Source organism: Rhinatrema bivittatum, chromosome 1 (genome assembly GCF_901001135.1).
Source record: "Rhinatrema bivittatum chromosome 1, aRhiBiv1.1, whole genome shotgun sequence".
Classification (NCBI taxonomy): domain Eukaryota; kingdom Metazoa; phylum Chordata; class Amphibia; order Gymnophiona; family Rhinatrematidae; genus Rhinatrema; species Rhinatrema bivittatum.
Window position 1 is genome coordinate 201,486,808 of NC_042615.1, and position 14,700 is coordinate 201,501,507.

Below are 14,700 nucleotides of genomic sequence, written 5' to 3' on the forward strand. Positions count from 1 at the left end.
CAGAGTGCATCTTGCTGCGAAGGCTGGTGCAGCGCAGGTCAAATGCCAGCCGTCTGAACTGGAGGGGCCTCCGTAGCCCATGTGGTTTGGGGGCTGATGTCTGGCCTGTGCCGTGCTGGCCCTTGCGGTGGGGTGCGCCCCAGGAGCAACAGACCAGCAGGGAGCTCGAGCTCCGCCGGCAGAGGACGACACACAGCATCGGGGCCCATGGTCAGAGCGGGCCATCTCCCTCGCATCTGTCCAGACACACCAGAGGGTCTTGGGGGTGGTGTGCATTTGGCCTGCACCGCCATGCTCATTGAGCTGAGTTGGGGGGAGGAGGAAGGGGTCGGCGTGCGAGAGGGAGAGACGCTACATTCACTCCATAAGACGTACAGACATTTTCTCCCCACTTTTGGGGGGAAAAAGTGCGTCTTATGGAACGAAAAATATGGTAAGTAAATTGAAAGAACTTGAAGTACGGGAAGCTGCTAAAGACCATCCTATTGCTTCTGATGTTAGGGATCTAGGGATGATACTAGACAGCGAAGTGAGTCTCAAAAAATGGATCAGCAGTATAGTTAGAGATGGATATTTTAAGTTGAATATTTTAAAGAGATTAAAACATCTTTTACACGCCAATGATTTTAGGATAGTTTTACAAGCTCTTATTTTTACTAAATTGGACTATTGCAACACACTTCTACTGGGCCTACCTACTAGCGCCACACAACCGTTGCAGCTCCTGCAGAATTCTGCCACTAGACTGTTGACCAACAGAAGAAAATTTGACCATATCACTCCCGTACTAAAAGAGCTTCACTGGCTCCCTATTGGCTATAGATCTCAGCACAAAGCCCTTTCCCTAATTCACAAATCCCTTTACAATGAGAAAGTTGAATGGCTCAATGCAGCCCTACATTTTCACATACCTACACGAACAGCGAGATCATCTAATACTGGTCTACTACCGATTCCGACATTAAAATCCGCCCATATGAACACCGTTCGAGAAAGAGCGTTATCCATTGCTGGACCCAACCTATGGAACTCCCTACCATCGCAATTGAGAGTGGAAACTAACATCAAAGTCTTTAAGAAAAGAGTCAAAACATGGCTTTTTAACAAAGCATTTAATAACAACTGTTGACTTTGATGGTGTTTATTTTATTGTTATAGTTTTTATGATTTTATTTTCTGATGTATAGTTGTCTTATTTTTATTTTAGATATATTTTTTAAGCAAAACAGATAATATGTAGTTAGATTTTAATTGTTTATAAAATGTTTATAAAATGCAAATATGTTTATTGATACCTGTCCTGGTATGTAAACCGACGTGATATGTTTTTACATGAATGCCGGTATTCAAAAACGAACAAATAAATAAATAAATTGGGGGGGAGCAGCTATACAATTCCCACACGGCGACAGATTCCGGTCTTCCCCAGTTCCCTCCCAGTCTGCTCCAATTAAGGAGCGGACTAGGAGAGAACTTCCCTACCCCCCTACCTCACATTCCCTACCCTTACCCTCTCCTCCCCACCCTCTAAACCCTTCTCCTACCTTTCAATTTTTTTATTTAGGTGCTTACTGCTCCAATGGAGCAGTAGCAACTGGTGCGCGCCTTCTGTCCCTTCCCCGATACAGCAGCAAATGGCTACTGTACTGGCCGCCTCCAGCCCTGCCCTTATCTGCCCCCCGGTCTGACCCTCCCCACTCCCTGGACTGCCCCTTTAACTGGTCCCGGCACTTCGGCACTTAAAGGGGGTTATGCATGTGGCTGAGTCCCTTTGAAGATGCGTGCAGCATGCGCAAGGCCCTGCCACATGCGTAACCCCTGTTTTTTGCGCGTGCGGGGTATTTAAAATTTGGCTGTATGTGTATAACTTAACCTGTATAAGTTACACTCTCTGTAGAGGAAGTGTAATTTTACACAAATTAATCTATGCATGTACTGGACCAATTACCTATGCATTTTCAAAACAAATTTATACACATAAGTTTGCTTGAAATGCTGGCTGAAGTCTGCATGTACAGGTTATATACAGACTTTAGCCCTACCTGCACAGTTATAAATTAACTCTCTACACTTTTACAAAAACATGGATTCTTTGGTAGTTTAGTTAAGTTTATTACAATTTCTTGATCGCTTAATGCATAATGCTCTAAGCGATTAACAAAATAACATATATAATAATCATAAAACAACACACAAAATTAACGTTAAAACAAAAATAGTCATACCATCAACATAGTCCAGATCTTAAATGGCTAAGATTAACTGAATACTTGCTTAATCAGGAAAGCCTTTAAAGCTTATGACTGACCCTTATGACTGACCTTAGTCATGTGCTTGACCAACATGCCTTCTCAAGCATATCCATAAACACAATCTCATTCAGCTTATATTTAACTTTCTGTTGCAGAATAATATGAATCTGTTGTGCATTTTGCACCATAGGCAATGCTTTATCAACCCAAGAAAGAGATCTAGGCGTCATAGTGGATAACACATTGAAATCCTCGGTTCAGTGTGCTGCAGCAGTTAAAAAAGCAAACAGAATGTTGGGAATTATTAGAAAGGGAATGGTGAATAAAACGGAAAATGTCATAATGCCTCTGTATCGCTCCATGGTGAGACCACACCTTGAATACTGTATACAATTCTGATCACCGCATCTCAAAAAAGATATAATTGCGATGGAGAAGGTACAGAGAAGGGCTACCAAAATGATAAGGGGAATGGAACAGCTCCCCTATGAGGAAAGGCTAAAGAGGTTAGGACTTTTCAGCTTGGAGAAGAGATGGCTGAGGGGGGATATGATAGAGGTGTTTAAAATCATGAGAGGTCTAGAACGGGTAGATGTGAATTGGTTATTTAGATAACCGATTCACATCTTTCGGATAATAGAAAGACTAGGGGGCACTCCATGAACTTAGCATGTGGCACATTTAAAACTAATCGGAGAAAGTTCTTTTTTACTCAACACACAATTAAACTCTGGAATTTGTTGCCAGAGGATGTGGTTAGTGCAGTTAGTATAGCTGTGTTTAAAAAGGGATTGGATAAGTTCTTGGAGGAGAAGTCCATTACCTGCTATTAATTGGGTTGACTTGGAAAATAGCCACTGCTGTTACTAGCAACGGTAACATGGAATAGACTTATTTTTTGGGTACTTGCCAGGTTCTTATGGCCTGGATTGGCCACTGTTGGAAACAGAATGCTGGGCTTGATGGACCCTTGGTCTGACCCAGTATGGCATGTTCTTATGTTCTTATCATTGTATATTCTTCCTTTTATTTCTCTTTATTACAAAAGTCATACTTTGTACTTACTGAATTTGAAAGGGATTATTAGATTAACTACTTTCAACTCAATATTCATACCTCGCCCTAGTAAGTTTCCCTTGCCATCTGTCACAACGAAATTGATTAGGATTTTCTTGGTCACATTTTGATATACCTGCACACATGTTATCAAATCTGGGTGCCATGCACACATGCGCTCCGGATTTTATAATCAACATGGGCGGGGGGGCGTAGATTTTGCCAATTTCCACACTGCGACGAGATCAGGCCTCCCCCAGTTCCCTCCCAGTCTGCTCCAATTAAGGAGCAGACTGGTAGGGAACTTTCCTACCCCCTACCTACCCTCCCTCCCTCTTCCCCTCTTTTCCCCGACCTCTTAAGAGTTCCTACCTTGTTTTTTTTTCTTTAAGAACTTACGGCAGCTCCTGAGCTGGCGTAAGTTGTGCGCGCCGGCAGTGTGTCGGCACACGACCCCCTGGCTCAGCAGCAAATGGCCGCTGTACCGGCCGCCTCCAGCTCCCCCCCCCCCCCCCCGGACCGACCCTCCCTGCTCTCCTGGACTGCCCCTTTGCCGAGGACCGGCTCTTGCGCATGTAACAGGGGTTACACGTGCAGCCGTGCCCCTTCTAAAATGCTTGCGGTGCACACAAGGCCCGGCCGCCCACGTAACCCCCATATTTTATGTGCACGAGTGATTTATAGTCTGCCCGTAAGTCACTGACTTCCATGACAAATATTTTTAAAAAATGTACATTTCTGTAAATAAACTTTGCAGTGAAGCTATAAAACTGTGAGTTTGGATACCACTGTGTGATTTTGAAAATGCAGCCCTCAATTATTCTGTCTCCTTACTCTTTATTCTTTCATTCATTTCCTATAATCCAAACTTCCATATGTTCAGTTGAACTCTATATACTCTGATTTACAAGATATCTAGGGTCAACAGCTAAAATGGAAACAGAGTCAGAAAATGCTCCATAGCTGGTCATTCATGTTACAGGGAGTTGCATTATAATTAAAGATGAATGTAAAATAGTGAAGGTCTTTAGGCATGAAGTAGTGCCATTATTATAATACAAGAAGATTTGCCATTAATCATAAAGCTCCAAACATTGTGTGAGGTGTCAGAGGTAGGGCACTTAAATCAAGTTAGAAGAAAAGAAAGATTAATAGGTTGAATCAAAGTTCCTGCAGATTGAATAACCATGCCTGCAGGTTAGAATTTAATACTGTATGTGTTGAGTTATCAAAAGGTCTCTTCGCTCAAGGTTTTACATCACATGAGAAACCACTTGACGTGTCTTCCAGTTTCTTCTGCTCAAGATAAAAATATGACTAATGTAACCTTGTGCTGCAGCTTCTTTTAAAGGCACAATCATTTTTTTTCTTTTAAAGAAAAATGAGCCGTGTTTTATATAAGTAAAGATTTATTTAGTAAAATTAACCATTTGTTTAGAAATTGAATAATTGAAACTCTTGAATTTTCTATTTGAAACATAGATCTTGACGGCAGATAAGGACCATAATGCCCATTTGGTCTGCCCAATTCCATTTGTGGTGCAATTCCATAGTCCCCAGTTGATCTCTGGTTTTCTCTTTACTTCATTGTGTCCTGCGCTCTTGGTTATCTGTTACGAATGTGCTTTGGTTTAAAATTAAATTTCCTGTTTTGTTTCATTTTGTTTTGAAAACAAAGCCAAAAAATCTAACAAAATTATATATATATATATATATTTTTTTTTTTATAAAGTAGGAGCAGCAAGCACCGGTCACAGCTCTCCCCTACCCAGGGACGGAGTAAGGATTTTGCCACCCCTAGGTACTTTTGATGCTTTTAACTCCAGTACCTCCTGTAAGATCTATTACAGAGTAAAAGAAGGGTCTTTTCTACTGAATAAGATTCAGCAGAGCTGGAAGGCAGCATATCTAAGCCAGTCTGCTGCCTCTAAATATTTCTGCCCTAACCACAGGTACAATGGGTACCTATTAATGCCTATTAACAAATCCAGGGCTGCCCCCACCTCAAAAAGCACCAGCTGCCAAAATTTAAAAACTGGTTGCCCTCCCCCCAGACTTTCTCATCCCACCTGGGACCTATCTCACCCCATCTATGGAGTCTAGACATCCAAATGAGGAAGGAATGATTTTCAGTCACTCCTACCCAGCCAGATCAGTATTTAAAAACTATGCCTTTGGGTTGTGAAGTTGACACAATTTTGTTGTATGGAGGTACATGTACAATAACACCAGTTTCTAATGTCTGTATCGGTTTTGGCTTTTGGTTTTGGCTGTCCTTGAAAAGCATCTTAACTTTTAGTTAAGTTTAAGATAATATTTTTGTAGCTGCAAGAAAAGTCTTTGAGTCCTGAAGGTGCTGTAAATTGCAATAAACAGTTTGTGATCAATGCTTGTTACTATTGATAAATCATGGATCGCTGAACTTTGTAAAACAAAATATAAAGCCCAGGATCTCTTTCTCAGTTTTTCTATAAGTAGTTTCATAATCTATTAGTGCTCTTGAACATATGCCATGGGTTGCTATCTTTGTTCATAGCCCTGTAATTAAGAGTATGTCCAAATCATGTCTAGAAGCATTGATAGACACTTCTGTTTGCATCTCAGGGACATAAAGCTTTAACACTGATATATTCAGTAACATTTGTTATCGGACATTACAAGGCCTATAAATATTGCATGCTATGCATTAATGTCCTAATGTGCATGCTAACCTAGTCCCCTACCTGTTAGCATGTATGTACTAAAATTAGAATATACCTATATAAATTAGGCAATGTCACATGCAAATTAAGGCCTAGATTTATCAATCTGCAGTAAATATCACATTGATAGGAAAAGGGGTGTATTTTATGGTAATAGCCTAATTATCACAAACTGCATTAAGTTTTTGCACTTTGTGGTAATACCTACATAATTGCATTTTCCTACCTGCAAAGTGCTCATTTCGGGGGGGGAGGGGGGAGTGAGAGAGACTGAGAGACTATCTATAAGGCCCTTGTAGTAGTTAGCTATTTATATCTCTATAGGAGGTCCACCTAGTAACTCGAGGTAAGGTTTAGGTAGTAGTGTAGGGGTTAGGGGCCACTTTGACATGCAGAGTGAGACGTACGAACAGAAAAATACACTCTTGTAAAGATTTGAAGTCTTTCGTAGTGAGGAATCTCACACAACGATGAGATTTGTACAATGTTCTCTCAACCTAGCTTGATGGCACTATATCCCACCATCAGTCTGTTGTAGATATAATTAAGCTTTTTACTAGACAGAAGTTTTTTGTTTCACTGAGTCTGTGCTCAAATTTGTCCCATTTAATCTACCATGCTTCAAACCTTCTGGATGCATTCATTCGTTTGAAGTGCTGGCAATTTTATGAGGCTTTGAGATTTACTACTGGCTACATGTACCACCTCTGTGGTTAATTTTTTACAAGGCATATCATCTCCTGCACAGGACACTAGCTTATTTATTGAGTTTAACTTCATTTGAACTGCCTTCTTCCAGTGCCAATTTTAGTCATGGCTTATGCCCTTCTTCACTGGCACCCCAATTTCAGATGTTATAAATATAAATATAACATGGACTTTGTACAAAGTTTCAAAGTGGCTGATGTAACAAGACCCATTCTGAAATCGGCACTATTTTTCTGGCATGATTTTTTTTTATATGCGTGGTAAAAGCAGATGCCTCTGTGGGATGTAATAAGGGGACAGCATGCAAATGAGATACATGCAAAAAATACCCACAGAATACCTAATACTTGTGCCAATGCCCGCATAAAAGCGGCGGGAAAAACAGGCACTAAAGGAAAAATGTTGCAGACTCATTTATAACTATGGGCCTCATTTTCTAAAGTATCGCAGGCCTGCGATACTTTAGGGAATAAGGGGCGGGGGGCCAAAACGGGGGGAAGGTCTGCGCTAGCTGGTAGCGATTGCACCATCACGGTGCGATTGCTGCCGGTTTCGCACCCAATAGCGCCACCATAGAAGGTGTAGCTATTGGGCGCGAACTCGGAGGCGAAAAGAGCCTTACCTTTTCATCGTCCGCGGGATCTTTGCAGAGTCGGCCCCGGTGACGCCCCGACTCCTCCTCTTCCGGGGCAGACTCCGCCCCCATTTTGGTATCGCACGCGATAAGGGACTTTTCGCATGTGAAACGTCCCTTATCACGTGCGAGCCACTTGGAAAATAAGGGGCGGATTTTAAAACCCCTGTGCGTGTAAATCCGGAAGAGGGTGTGGCGGGATGACGCGGCGTTTAGGGGGCGGGGCATGGCGTTTCGGGGGCAGTGACGTGGGCGTGGTTTCGGCCCGGGGGTGTTCCGGGGGCATGGCCGTGGCCTCCGGAACAGCCCCCGGGACCGGATCATGGAGCGGGGCAGCCGGCCGACGCATGCAAAGTTACGCCTGCTGAAAGCAGGCGTAACTTTGCCGACAAAGGTAAGGGGGGGTTTAGATAGGGCCGGGGGCGTGGGTTAGGTAGGGGAAGGGAGGGGAAGGTGGGGGGAGGGTGAAGGAAAGTTCCCTCCGAGGCCGCTCCGAAATCGGAGCGGCCTCGGAAGGAACAGGCAGTGCGCGCTGGGCTCGGCGCGCGCAGGTTGCACAAATGTGCACCCCTTTGCGCACGCCGACCCCGGATTTTATAAGATACGCGCGGCTATGCGCGTATCTTATAAAATCCAGCGTACTTTTGTTCGCGCCTGCTGCGCGAACAAAAGTACGCGCTCGTGCAAGTATTTAAAATCTGCCCCTAAGGCCCTATTTCAAGTTACTACTATTCGAAAAAATATTGTTTCAGCTCCTACCACTTTGGCCTTTTTTCTCCATTGCTGACATTAGTATAGTTGTTTGCCCATGTAGACGTTTCCTTGCTGGGTGCTCGGGGTCACTCAATATGGGTCAGCCCCACCGGAAAAGAGCTGTAGCTGGGACAAAAGGACGGGCAGGTGATCTCTGGGGGCTACAGACAAGTGTCAACACAGTCATAGCCTCAGCATCGATGGGGCCAGGGCTGAGACCAAAAGCCACCAGAGGTGCCTCCAGACAGGCGCTTTCCCGTAATTCCTGCCCTGACCCAGGCACTAAAAAACCCACACTATCTGTTGCCCTGCTAGCACAGCTCCCTGCATAGCCCGTAAATGGATAATTGCCTCCTTTACTTGCCATTTGTATGCACTTGCGCAAAACCTGCTGCGGGTTTTTTTGCACAAGTTTGTGGGCATGGTTTTTCCACACTGAACGCGTTATTACATACACACACAAATACGCATGCAAAAACCCATGGAAGGTTTACCGCAGCTTATTACGTCAGCTCCAAAGAGAGAAAGAGAGAGAGAGAGCCTGAGCACTTTCCTTGTGAAGCTTTCCTTGGATACCAAGTACCTGCTGACTTTTGCAGTTGCTTTTTGTGCAGGTAAGTTTTCTACAGGAAACAATGGGAATTTACTTAAAAATACAATCAGCGTGCATTATTTTCTGCTCCGGCCCACAACATATCCCTAGGAACACCACTCCTGAAGCCCTAAAAGGACATGCAGTGTAGGACAACATGCATGCCTTAGATGTACTGAGGACAGTAAAATGTACGCATGTAACACATTCTGAAAGATGTTCTCCCAAAGGGGGAATTCGTTTAAGGTACATCGGGTAGCTCTGATGACCATTTCAGGTAGCAAGAGGTCCCACGTTCCAAAGGGAGGGATGAAGGTGCAAGTTGCCAGTCTCGTATGTCAAAATCTATCTGATGAATGTAATTTTAGAAAGAATTTGGCTCCAACCATTTCACTGAACACAAGTCCTTTTTTGATGAACATTTTGCAGGTTCTGCTCTCTTCTATTGCACCAACATAAGAATTACCCAAAGATGTTATTGTCTGCGAGCTTCTAAAATGTATTCTGAAGAGGGTTTCAAAGGCTTGTGTACAACAATATTTGGGGGGAATTCTTATGTTGGTCCTTTTAGGGGACAATTTTTAAACTGTATTTGGAGAAAGTCCATGGCTACTTTATACTCACAGACTTTGCCCCAAGTTTCAGAGCAAAAGCATGCATGTATGTACTTTTCCTTTGAAACTTGTGCAAGTACAAAACATAGAAACATAGAAATGACAGCAGAAGAAGACCAATCGGCCCATCCAGTCTGCCCAGCAAGCTTCACACTTCTTTCCTTTCATACTTATCTGTTTCTCTTGGCTCTTAGCAACCCTTGGTTCTATTTCCCTTTCACCTCCACCATTAATGCAGAGAGCAGTGATGGAGCTGCATCCAAGCGACGGTCGCTCCCTGTGACAAAGTGAGGGCAAAGGCGATCGGCGCCATTTTGAAACCAGTCCAGCACCGGCACCGGCACCGAGGGTATGATTGAAGGGATGGCTCCTGGACCCCCCACTAGACCACCAGGTACATGTAAAAGGTTTTTGGGGGGGTCGGGAGGGTGGGAGAAGCAAAGGGGTAATTTGTAAAGGGTCGGGGTGGGTTTTTTTTATCGGGCCATCGGCGCCATTTTTATCAGTGGTAGCCAAAATGGCGCCGATAGCCCGAGAGCGGGAGATCGCGCCGGGAACCCCTCCCCCACTGGACCACCAGGTAATTTAACATTTTGGGGGGGTTCGGGTAAAGGATTGGTTTTAAAGGGTTGGGGTGGGTTTAGGGGTTGTTTTGGTGTGCCGGTTTTCCTGCCCTCCCCCCAAATAATTCCCGTACTCTAACGATTTTTCACGATAAATTGTGGGAATTCCTATTGTATCGAGTCCCTTACTGATTAATGACAATTTTAAAATTATCGGACGATAATTTAAATCATTAAAAAACGATTCACATCCCTAATCAGTTTTTCTTCTCCCTTGCTGTTGAAGCAGAGAGCTATGCTGGATAAGCGTGAACTATTAGTTTTACTTCTCCCTTGCTGTTGAAGCAGAGAGCTATGCTGGATATGCGTGAAGTATTAGTTTTACTTCTCCCCTGCTGTTGAAGCAGAGAGCTATGCTGGATATGTGTGAAGTATTAGTTTTTCTTCTCCCCTGCTGTTGAAGCAGAGAGCTATGCTGGATATGCATTGAAAGTGAAGTATGCATTGAAAGCCACATTAACTATCAACAAATATTGAATAAGCCTAATAATTGGTAATACCTATAGCCTATGAACTCTCTGTTAATTTTACATACTCTTACCCACCCATGTTTTTTTTTTTTTAATTTAATTTGGAGATGGCTGCCCTCCATCCTTCCGCTCCGTGAAGGTGGAACACCAACCACTGGTCACTGGCATTCCGCTCCGTGAATGCCTCTGTGGCTACTGCTGCTCCGTGCAGTGTTTTGCTGCCTCCTCTTTATACATGTCCTCTAGACCTGATGGATCCACAGTGTTTATCCCACGCCCCTTTGAAGTCCTTCACAGTTTTGGACTTCACCACTTCCTCCGGAAGGGCATTCCAGGTATCCACCACTCTCTCCGTGAAGAAATACTTCCTGACATTGATTCTTAGTCTTCCTCCCTGGAGCCTCAGCTCGTGACCTCTGGTTCTGCTGATTTTATTCTGACGGAAAAGGTTTGTCGTTGTCTTTGGATCGTTAAAGTTTTTCAAGTATCTGAAGGTCTGAATCATATCACCCCTGCTCTTCCTTTCCTCCAGGGTGTACATATTTAGATTCTTCAATCTCTCCTCATATGACATCTGATGAAGACCCTCCACCTTTCTGGTCGCCCTTCTCTGTACCGCTTCCATCTTGTCTCTGTCTCTTTGTAGATACGGTCTCCAGAACTGAACACATTACTCCAGGTGAGGCCTCACCAAGGACCTGTACAAGGGGATAATCACTTCCCTTTTCTTACTCGATATTCCTCTCTCTATGCAGCCCAGCATTCTTCTGGCTTTTGCTATCGCCTTGTCGCATTGTTTCGCAGACTTCATATCATTAGACACTATAACCCCTAGGTCACTCTCCTGCTCCGTGCACATCAGCCTTCCCCCCCCCCATCGAATACAGTTCATTCGGATTTCCACTCCCCATATGCATGACTTTGCACTTCTTGGCATTGAATCTCAGCTGCCATATCTTCGACCACTCTTCCAGTTTCCTTAAATCCCGTCTCATTCTCTCCACTCCTTCCGGCGTGTCCACTCTGTTGCAGAGTCCATTTGAACCTGAGTTATGGGCACTTTTGAACATTTGAACCTGAGTTATGGGCACTTTTCTGAACAGAAAATAATGAGTACAGAGGCCTATTTACTAAGCTGCAAAAATTAGTTTGTACTTGGTAAAAACTGTTTACCGTATGTTAAAGCTTTTTAATGCATGCTAAATGAAAAGATTTTGAAAATTGTAATTATCACAAATGTTTACATGTTTTTTCCCAGCCCAAAGATCAGGTGAAATGCAGATCTAGTAATGAGCTTCATTGTATGCAAATGCATGGAAGCAATTCACTGCCATGCCAACAAGTAGCGCAGGCATAAAAATGCTATCATTTACTATGTTAATCATAATGTAGCTAACTTTCCACAGAAGCATTACCAGGCTAAGTTGTTTGGTGATGCTCTCAGAATGGCCTCTTAAATAGACTGTAAGTCTCTCAACTCCCTGGTGGTCCATGGGGGTAAGTGATGATTTATGATGGTCCTTCATCCCCCACACCAAATATCACCATTTTGAATTTTGGCACTGATTGGCCAGAAGCAACTGGAGATCACTTCTGCCCCTAAAGAGCCCAAAGCCATGGTAAGGTGAGGAATGGGTGCCAAGTAATTGGGGTTCTCTTTAGAAATTTGGGGTGGGCCTGGGGGAGAGAAGGGGTGGGCTTAATCACCATCGGTAAGTTTACTTTTGCAGAGAGGAATCATCTAAAATATATATGCACTAGGTTTGGGAGTAAAGGCCTGCCACAGACCCTCACTTACCCCAATAGGAGATTTTATAAGGAGGGCATAGAATAGAGGCTTTTGACTTATTTAACATGGCAGCTTTGGAATGAGGGACCACCATTGTGCATTCTCACAGCTGAGAATGCATGATTGTCACAGCCATGTCAATGTGAGGAAAGCTTTTCATGGGATTTACTAAACTGCAATACACAGGTACCACAGTTTAGTATACCACATGGGAATTTTCTCAAGGCAGAACCATGTGGGAACATGTTATTTTATCATGGGTTAGTAAATAGGCTGTTTAGAGTTTAAAAATTTACTCTACATGCATTATTTTCTTCACCCCAACCAAAACCCTCCTCAGAAACTTCTTTTGATGTGGATAAAAGTAATTTTAGTTGCATTGAGGGTGGGAAATTTTCAGATAGACAGTTTCTATGAGTAAATCACTTTGAAAATTGCCCTCGTAAAAAAAAAAAAACAACACAACTTGTAAAGAATCCAGTTTTCTACAGGATCAACCCAACAAATAAGACTCCTCTTGTTGAGAGATGGTAATGCAACCTCTTTCAGCTTGTTGGAATCAATGCAAAGGAAGAGTGTTTTATTATATTTTTCCAACATATCTCAATTTAAGAGTTATAAAAAAGCACCTATGCTTTGCAAAGAGCTATCCAAGGAGATTAGGACAGAGTCGACTTGCTTTGGTTTAGGAGGCGTTTAAAGACTCGTTTGTTCTTTCTTGCTTTCCATATAAATCTGAGTAGTCCAAAGGGAGTGTTCTAATAGGGTAGCTTTCATCTTTAAGTTATTTTTATGGAACTGTTTAATGCACAATCAAATCTTTATGGGTAGAAATCCCTTGTGTCTTGGGGTAGATTATAGTGATAGGAGTATATTACCGTCCAGTAGGGGTGTGCATTCGGATTGACCGCATTAGTAAAACGCAACTCATATTTTTTTTTTACTTAAAAAATTGATTCGACATAAACGATCGGATTTCCCACATATCGAACATAGATATGTTCGATATGTGGGAAATCGCGATTGTTGAGCCAAAATAAAAATATAAACCCCCTCACCCTCCTTAATCCCCCCCCCCCCCGACTTACCACAACTCCCTGGTGATGGAGCGAGGAGTGAGGACGCCATTTCTGCAATCCTTGGCGAGAAGCATGTGACGTCGGCGGCACGTCGAGTGACGCCGGCGTCACGTGATTCCCGGCTCGTTCGCGCCGGACAGCTCGTTCGGCCCAAAAGAACTTTTGGCCAGCTTGGGGGGGCCTCCTGACCCCCCCAAGCTGGCCAAAAGTTCTTTTTGGGCCGAACGAGCTGTCCGGCGCGAACGAGCCGGGAATCACGTGGCGCCGCGTCACTCGGACACGACGTCACGTGATTCCCGGCAAGTTCGCGCCGGACGGCTCGTTCAGGTCAGGAGGCCCCCCCAAGCTGGCCAAAAGTTCTTTTTGGGCCGAACGAGCCGTCCGGCGCGAACGAGCCGGGAATCACGTGACGCCGCGTCGCTCGACGTGCCACCGACGTCACATGCTTCTCGCCAAGGATTGCAGAAATGACGTCCTCACTCCTCGCTCGATCACCAGGGAGTTGTGGTAAGTCTGGGGGGGGGGATTAAGGAGGGTGAGGGGGTTTAATTTTTTTTTTGCACATATGTACATATACCCAACTCATTGGATTTTTTTTATGTCCATATTGGCCGCAAGTGGGACCCCCTTTCGGACATAAAAAATATGAACATAAAATTTTGCTCTGCACATCCCTACCGTCCAGCTGGCCAAGATGGTGAGTCGGACAGTGAAATGCTGAGAGAAATTAGGGAAGCTAAGCAAATTGGTAGTGTAGTAATAATGGGAGATTTCAATTACCTGTAGACAACAAGGGCAACCGAATAAGATTTAAATTATAGCCTAAGTGACGGTGTCATCAAGCCAGATGTTGTGATTTTAACCCAAAACCCAACCGGTCTTCTAATCATTCACCATCACTGTAAAAATTAATTTTATTAATTGAAAAAATAATCTTTTTGAATTTTTGGTTTTAGCATAAGGTTAAAAAGTCAGTCAGAAAGACTTTCAAAAACAGTCTTTGCGATGAAGAAGAACTTCTGAGACTTCATGTCCATCTTGAACTGGCAAATACTCCTATGTTGATATTGTTTAGATGCCCCTGAGGAAGCGCTTCCTGTGAAACACTGGCTGTGTTTATACCTTGCATTGAGAGATTGCTTATTAATTCTTCTTCACATTGTCAATGGAGTTGAATGTCTATCAAAGACTGTTTTTGAAAGTCTTTTTGACTGACTTTTTAACCTTATGCTAAAACCAAAAATTCCAAAAAATTATTTTTTCAATTAATAAAATTAATTTTTACAGTGATGGTGAATGATTAGAAGACCGGTTGGGTTTTGGGTTAAAATCACAACGTCTGGCTTGATGACACCGTCACTTAGGCTATAATTTAAATCTTATTCGGTTGCCCTTGTTGTCTACAGTTTTATCGATTGGGTTACTGTA